This window comes from Coenobita brevimanus, chromosome 82 (assembly GCF_032717465.1).
Source record: "Coenobita brevimanus isolate Jiangsu-jjx chromosome 82, ASM3271746v2, whole genome shotgun sequence".
Lineage (NCBI taxonomy): Eukaryota > Metazoa > Arthropoda > Malacostraca > Decapoda > Coenobitidae > Coenobita > Coenobita brevimanus.
This window is the reverse complement of record NC_137035.1, coordinates 19,972,314-19,981,564: the sequence shown is the minus strand read 5'-3', so window position 1 is coordinate 19,981,564 and position 9,251 is coordinate 19,972,314.

Genomic DNA, 9,251 nt, shown 5'->3' with positions numbered 1-9,251 from the left:
GAAGAAGAATAAGAGAAAGAGTGAATGTGTATATGATGGGGAAATAATGTGGGGCAGAGATAATAATAATAATAATAATAATAATAATAATAATAAGAACAAGAAAATTGACTTCGGCTAGAACAAGATACTATAGAGTTGTCTGAACCATGAAAGTGTGAAGGGAGGAAGGAAGGAAAGTGAAGGAAGGCAGGAAGGAAAGTGAAGGAAGGAAGGAAAGGAAAATAAAGGGGGAAGGGAAAGGATAGTGAAGGAAGGCAGGAAGGAAAGTAAAGGAAGGAAGGCAGGAAGGAATGTAAAGGAAGGAAGGCAGGAAGGAAAATAGAGGAAGGAAGGGGAGGATAGTGAAGGAAGGAAGGAAAGTAAAGAAAGGAAGGGAAGGAAAGTAAGGAAGGAAGGGAAGGAAAGTGAAGGAAGGAAGGAAGGGAAGGAAGGAAGGAAGGGAAGGAAAGTGAAGGAAGGAAGGGAAGGAAAGTAAAGGAAGAAGGGGGGTGGGAAAGAAGGAGGACATATACATAAACGTTCTTCGCTAGTTTTCCCCATGTAAAAAAAGGAAAAAAAATCTATACATTTCAGCTGTTGTCAAGAAGCCTTTGATGTGTGTGTGTGTGTGTGTGTGTGTGTGTGTGTGTGTGTGTGTGTGTGTGTGTGTGTGTGTGTGTTTTGGATGCTCCTTCACTGACTGCTTGTGTATGTATCTGTGTAAGTAGTTAAGGAAGGAAGGAAAGAGGGAAGGAAGGAAGGGACTGACTGTGTATGCCACTGTATATGCAAGAAGGTAACTAAGACACTGAGTTATAATTAAGTAGTAGAACGCTGAGTTGAGGGAGTAGATTAGAATAAGATGCTAGTCACGAAGAAGTGCTGTGGAGAGGATGTAGACCTGTAGTAATGTCACTTTCCGCCACAGACCTACGTGAAATAAGCTGCAAAAGGAGGAAAATCTAGGCCAAGTTAAGGTGAAAGGAGTATAGTGTAGCTGTAATGTGTTTGGCGTTTGTATGAGTCAAGGGGATTTAAAACAGACAATTAAAACTTCAAAAATATTTACGGGGAGGTCAGATAGAATGTCAGGTTAGGTCAGGTCACAAGGCGATGACCTCAATGATGGATGGAGGGAGAAAAATATGAAGGAAGACAAGCGTGAAAAACATGGGTATGAAGGAAGGAGGGATGAAAATGATTTGAAGGAAGAAGGAATGAGTTGGGAGGGAGAGAAGGAAGGAAGTGAAGATGAAAGGGAAATGAGGAAGATAGGAAAGGAAGAGAAGGAAGAGAGGGAAGGAAATAATGAAGAGAGGGAAGGAAGGGAGGAAGAAAATTAGAGAGGACTTTTTTTTTTTGTATAAAAGAAAGAACCCAGGGCTGTGAACCTGCAGGAACAGTCCCCTCCAAAGAAACGAGAGAGAGAGAGAGAGTGTTGCATAGTTGACCTGTTGCATATATGAAAGATGGAGTCCCGGGTCAGTGTTGCATTAAAGCTGCACAGTACAGGAGTGAGAGTGTGTAGTTAGATGGGTGCTGCGTGCCCGCCGTAATGGGGGAGGAAATGCAAGGAGAACGCAACGAAATAGAATGGAAAAGACAGGCACAGAAGACAAATCAGAGGGATGGGGGGAAAATGAGTTACCAGAGAGAAGGTGTTTGTGGAAAGAGAAGAGGGAGGAGGAGGTGAAGAATGGATGGGGGGGAGGGAGGGTAAGATTGGAAGGAAAATGATGTGAGAGAGAGAGAGAGAGTAATGCTAAATTACACATACATACATATTATCAGTATACATATACAGTCACTCATACATACATACATACATAGGCTACATACATACATATATACTTACATAATACACCCACACATTAAATATACATACAGTACATTAAATTTATACTGAGAAATATTCCACGAAAAATTTAGTCACACGTACATGACATAACGCACATGAACACATACATACATATATACATTACATGGCCAAGTATACATAAACATGCAGGTACACATAGCAGTACACACAGAGCTACACACATATGTACACCTATTTTTACAGGTCACATACATACATATATACATACACACATACATACATACATTACATACATACACGCGTACGTACACAGAAAGCACTGTTACTTGTGTTATATTAGTCCTTATGCTCGTGGGTTGAGGAGGCTCCCAAACACCTTTTCCTAAGCGATTTATTTATTACACCTTACTGTCCTATTCTGCGTTATATGAATCCTTCCACCATCGCCATACTCTGCATAAACAAAGTACAGAAGGATAATAACCAGTCACACCCCAAAATAAATCGCTAAGGAAGAGGTGTTAGGGAGCAATAAACACTGACTAATCTAATGTTATTTAATGTTAGTAATTGCGTTAGGAAGTGTTAGCCAGGGTACTTACTTACCACCTGCATATTTACAGTGTTAAATCTACTATACTCCTTTCACCTTAACCTGGCCAAGATTTTCCTCCTTATGGCACGGAATTCAGTGGCAGAAGACAATGCTACGGCTCTATATCCTTTCCATTGCACTTCTTCGTGATTAGCACCATACTCCTTTCACCTTAACTTGGCCCAGATTTTCCTCGGCACGTAGCTCAGTGATAGAAAGTGCTACGGCCCTACCTCCTTTCTCACAGCACTTCTTCGTGATTAGCACCGTATTCCAGTCTTAATCTCATCAGCAATCAATATGGAGAGATGGAAATTTTAGGCCAAGTTAGAATAAAAGGAGTATGGTTGAGTTTTGCATTACTTATTGATCAGAATATTTTGACCGAGGAAACAGTGAGAAAAAATTAATTGGTTTCTGAGTCTGTGTCGCCGTCAAACTGTTTTTTTTTTTTTTTTTTTTTTTTTTTTTTCTCAAAATTCTTCACTCATGTAACTCCATTTCAGTATGTTATGCACGGTTCCTACTCTCTCTCTCTCTCTCTCTCTCTCTCTCTCTCTCTCTCTCTCTCTCTCTCTCTCTCTCTCAAAATGTTCATCCAACACGCCTTTGCATTTTTGTCTTAATATACTCACTTTATTTATTAATCAATTTATTTTGTTTTTATTAACCCATTGTCACCCCATTATACTTAAATCTGGCCTCAGTAGTTGTGTTGCAAGGATGAGATGGACGCAATTGCACGAATATTGATAAGCAGTTGATTTTTTTTTATCCAGGGTTGTCTCCATGTAACACTGCTCTTCCTCTCTGCCGGGCAATTTTTCTTGTGGTTTACGGGTACGGGTCTGTCAGCGTTACTAGTGTCTCTCCTGCATCATTTATTCATTACCTAACCCCCACTGACACACACACACACACACACACACACACACACACACACACACACACACACACACACACACACACACACACACACACACACACAGAGTCAGCGTTACCAGCGTCTCTCCTGCATCATTTCATTCATTTCCTACCCCCATTGCCTCACCCATGATCAGTGTTATCAGTGTCTATCCAGCATCATTTATTCATTTCTCACCGACAGTCAGCGTTATCAGTGTCTATCCTGCATCATTTCATTCATTTCCTACCCCCACTCCCTCACCCACGCCCACACCAGCAGACAGAGCCGTACCCGCAGCACACAAGATGCCGCCAGGTGATTGCTATTTACAGACTACCAACCAAAACATTCTGAAAAATATTAGCAAGAGTGACAGCAATCCTACTATACTCTTTTCACCTTAACTTGGCCCAGATTTTTCTCCTGTTGCAGTTGATTTCATTTTGCTCAGTGGCAGAAGAAGGCAATACCGTGGCTCTATATTCTTAGCACTTCTTCGTGACTAGCACCATTTTCAAGTGTTACAACTCGGCATTCAGTATGGGGAGATGGCAATTTTAGGCCAAGTTAGAGTGAAAAGAGTACAGTTTATAAGGCCAGTTTCCCTGACCTACCTGACTAATTAGTGCTCCAATTACCTTTACCTCACCTGTATTTACCTGTATATACACTAAATGAATATACAGATTTTTATATATAGAGGTGGGCATTATAAGTTTAGAATTATAGGAAAGATCTAGGAACATGAGACAGGTAAAATCACCATTGCAACCCATAGTAAAAATAATGATAAATGAAAAGACTAGTAAACCAGATAATGAGGTTTACTGTCTGGGTTACCATCTTTATTAACTTAAATTATCTTATTAATTATGTGTGGCAATTAATAGAGATACATGGGATTATTTATTTATTTATTTAGTAAAGAGAATATTGGTTGTTTGTGGGCAGGAGTGAGTTTAGGTATATGTAGCCACACCTGACCCCACCACCACCACCACACCTGCAGACACCACCACACCTGCTGACACCACCACACCTGCTGACACCACCACACCTGACACCACCACCACACCTGCTGACACCACCACCACCACACCTGCTGACACCACCACCACCTCCACCACCACCACACCTGCTGACACCACCACCACCTCCATCACCACCACACCTGCTGACACTACCACCACCACACCTGCTGACACCACCACTACCACACCTGCTGACACCACCACTACCACACCTGCTGACACCACCACTACCACACCTGCTGACACCACCACCACCACACCTGCTGACTCCACCACCACCACACCTGACATCACCACCACCACCAACACCACACCTGTCACCACTACCACCACACCTGACCACCACCACCAACACACCTGACACCACACCTGTCACCACCACCACCATGAACATGCCACTAATACGACTGTCATTTATCATTTCTATTAATTATTTCTTTATTGTATTTATTTACCTGAGAAACTTAACAAAAACACTTCATCTCATCCCTTATTTGTCTTCATTTATTTAAATACCATAAATTCCTTAATAATTTATAGATAACAAATTCCAGACCAAATTCTTAATAAATTCCGGCCACAAAAGATTTATTAAAACATACCAGGAAAAATTAGTGTTTATTTAAATCCGCCTCAAACACCTGTCACACCTGTAATTATTTTTTTTTATTGTGGAATTATTTTTTTATTTATTTTTTCCTCTGCTCATCCTCTGAAAAAAAAAGGTCACTCCCCCCCTTAAGGCATATATTGTACCTTTTGATAATTATATATATTTTTTGGCGTAACTGAAGGAGGGAAGGATAATTTATACATATATTCTGATTTTCACGTGTGTTTTGGCATATATAATTACCCATATATGTATTACTGTATGTATATGTTTGTGTTATGGTTGTAGGAAGGGAGGAGGTGATTGGTTATAACCCTGTGCTGTATATGAGAGGGTTGTGTAAAGGGGAATTGATATATATGATGAGAGAGAGAGAGAGAGAGAGCGGGGATGGGAATAACTGTGGCAGAGAGGAAAATGGAAATGAGAAAGGAGAAGAATGTCTGGTGAGAGAGAGAGAGAGAGATGAAGATGTGGAAATAGCTGTGGCAAAGAAAAATACAATTAGTAAAGGAGAGAGAGAGAGAGAGAGAGAGAGAGAGAGAGAGAGAGAGAGAGAGAGAGAGAGAGAGCAGGGGGGGGGATTGTAGTGAATGTATTAATAACAAATAAAAAAAAATCATGAAAGGGCTAATTTATTTTTGTACAGGCAGGGGAAAAAATGATATACTCTTGAGCCCCTTCAGTACGACGGTGGGTGGTGGACAGGGGGGCCTTCACGTGGTGGCACTGATATGGGCGGGCGGTGGGGCTGACAGGCTAGACACACGCCCCTCCCCCCCCCTCCCTAGACACCAAAAGGGGGATGGTGGACTGCGGAATTTGGGTAGCTTCAGCCTGCAGTCCACTAGGTTCACGTTGAGATGAGCCTGGCACTGCAACTACTATTACTACTACAGCTACTACTACTACTACTACCACCACATAGTACTGCCACCACCACCACTACTAGTACTACTGCTACTACTACCACCACCACAACCACTGCCACTACTACTACTACTACTACTGCTACCACTACTACTACTACTACTACTAATACTGCTACTTTTTTCTTTTTGGTACCTCCAGACGACTTTATTCAGCATATAGGCGAGACACTCATGCCTGGGGAGATAGATAGATAGATAGATAGGTAGATAGCCTTCATTAACCCCCCTCACTCTACTGGGGTGGAGGGGTTAGAGAGAGAGAGAGAGAGTTGGTAATAGCTGTGGCAGAGAGAAATGGAATTGAAGAAGGAACTTTGAAGAGAGAGAGAGAAAGAGAGAGAGAGGGGTGGAAGTACTCAGGGTGAAGGGGTAACAATGTACTACCCTCTTACTGTACTTCCTTCAGACCTTTGTACATCCTTCATGTTATTTCCAGGGGATTTATGTAATTTAGGAGAGACCCTGTTAATGAAGGGATTAGTAGTAGTAGTAGTAGTAGTAGTAGTCGTGATGGTGGTGGTGGTGGTAGTAGTAGTAGTAGTAGTAGTAGTAATAGTGGTGTTGGTGGTAGTAGCAGTAATAATTGTGATAGTGTTGGTGGTGGTGGTGGTGGTGGTGGTAGTAATAGTAGTAGTAGTAGCAGTAGTGGTGGTGGTGGTGATAGTAGTAGTAGTAGCAGTAGTGGTTGTGGTGGTGATAGTAGTAGTAATAGTAGTAGTTGTGGTAGTATTGATGGTAGTGTTGGTGATGATGTTGGTAGTAGTATTGTAGTAGTGGTAGCAGTAGTAGTAGTAGTAATAGATTTAGCCCTAAGGTCATCTAAACGTGAACCCTGTCGACTGCAGGCTAAATATTCCCTTCTTCTTCATCCCACCATCCTCCTTCCGGGGAACAGGGAAGAAGGTGAGGGGCATTTGTGTAACCAGGCTGCTCCTCCGGCCAGTTATACCAGTGCCATCACGTGAAGGCGCCCCTCTCCACCCCCCCACCCCCATTTCTGAAGCCTCCCTCACGCTGAATGGAATTATCTGGGGAGGAAGTGTTAAAAAATATATATAGGTACTCGGTCTGAAAGGGCTAAGGGTATTAAGTGGTATTATTTCAGGTGTGGATGAGATGGTGTGGATGTGGTGCAGTGGATGAGATGGTGTGGATGTGTTGTGGTGGATGAGATGGTGTGGATGTGGTGCAGTGGATGAGATGGTGTGGATGTGTTGTGGTAGCTTAAGGGTGTGGTTGTGGTGTGGTGGTTGAGATGGTGTGGTGGATGAGATGGTGTGGATGTGGTATGGTGGATGAAAGGTGGATGTGGTGCAGTGGATGAGATGGTTTGGATGTGGTGTGGTGGATTAAGGGTGTGGTTGTGGTGTGGTGATTGAGATGGTGTGGTGGCTCAAGGGTGTGGATGAGATGGTGTGGATGTGGTGCAGCAGATGAGATGGTGTGGATGTGGTGTGGTGGATGAGATGTGGATGTGGTGTCATGGATCAGAGGTGTGGATATGGTGTTGTGGATGAGATGGCGTGATTATGGTGTGGATGATCAGAGTATGTGTGGTGGAGGAGGTGTGGATGTGATGTGGTGAATCAAGAGTGTGAATGTGGTGTATTGAATAGGAAGTGTGGAAATGGTGTGGTGGATGGGAGGTGTGGATGTGGTGTGGTGGATGAGAGGTGTGGATATGGTGTGGTGGATGGGATGGTGTAGCTGTGGATATGGTGTGGTGAGTGAGATGGTGTGGATGTGGATATGGTGTGGTGGGTGAGATGGTATGGATGTAGTGTGGTGGATGAGGTGGGGTGGTGGATAAGGGGTGTGGATGTGGTGTGATGGATGAAGGGTGTGTTGTGGTAGGTGAGATGGTGTGGATGAAGTTGTGGTATGGTGATGGAGAGGTGTAGATGTGGTGTAATGGATCAAGGGTATGGATGTGGTATGGTGGATGTGGTGTGGTGGATTTGAGGTGTGAAAGTAGCTTGGTGGATGAGGAATGTGGATGTTTGGTCGGTGGAAGGAGTGGATGTGGTGTAACAGATCACAGTCTAGATGTGGTGTGGTGGATGTGGCGTGGATGGAAGATGTGAATGTGGTGTGGTGGATGGGAGGTATGGATATGTTGTGGTAGATGGGAGGTGTGGATGTGGTGTGGTAGATGGGAGGTGTGGATGTGGTGTGGTGGATGGGAGGTGTGGATGTGGTGTGGTGGATGAAAGAAGTGGATGAGAGGTGTGGATGTGGTGTGGCGGATGGAGGTGTGGATATGGCGTGGTGCATGAGAGGTGTGGATGTATTGTGGTGGATGGGAGGTGTGGATGTGGTGTGGTGGATGGGAGGTGTGCATGTGCTGTGGTGAATGAGAGGTGTGCATATGGTGTGGTGGATGAGAGATGTGGATGTGATGTGGTGGATGAAATAATGTGGATGTGTTGTGTTGAATGAGAGGTGTGGATGTAATTTTAAATGATAGGTGTAGTATGGTGTGGTGAACCAGAGGTGTGGATGTGGTGCAGTAAATCAAGTGGTGTGGGTGTGGATGTGGTGAATCATAAGTGTGGATTTAGTGTGGTGGATCATAGGTGTGGATGTAGTGTGGTGAATCATGGGTGTGGATGTGGTATGGTGAATAAGGTGAATAATAGGTGTGGATGTGGTGTGGTGAATCATGAGTGTGGATGTGTAGTGGAAGTGGTATGGTGAATAATAGGTGTGGATGTGGTGTAATTCATGGGTGTGGATCAGAAGTGTGGATATGTGTTGAATGTGGTGTGTTGTGGATGTGATGTGGTGGATCAGAGATGTGGAAGTGCTGTGGTGTTGTCTGATGGATGTGGTGTGGTGGATAAGAAATGTGGATGTGTGGTGTGCCGTGGATGTGGTGCCTGGTGGATCAGAGGTGTGGATGTGGTTGAATCAACTTGGTGGATAAGGTGTGGATCAGAATTATGTGGATGCACTGAGAGGATGAGGCAGGTGGATGGCAGCTTAACAGGTCTTATCATTTCACTTTGCCCCTTGACCCGACCTCCACCACAAATCGGGTCAACAGGTCAAGATTAGGTATTGACGCAACTATTGATCGCCTTTTGATAGTCTGCTACTAATGACACCCGGCCTTCTTCAGAGGTTTTGGGCCTCTAGTTTTGTGTTTGTGTAGGGCTGGTTTCAGACGCCTTGTTTTGATATCGTTTCAGGCCGTTTCAGCTGTTTTTTTGTAACTTCTGTTCACTCCCCAACACTTACTGAATTATTACTAAGGCCTATAGGCCGGTAGGCGTAGGTAGGCCGCCGCGTTCGCTCCGAATCTCGTCATTTTTTACTATTTTCGAGGCTCTCTCGCCAATGAGGACTAGGCCAGTAATTCACCGCTGGTCA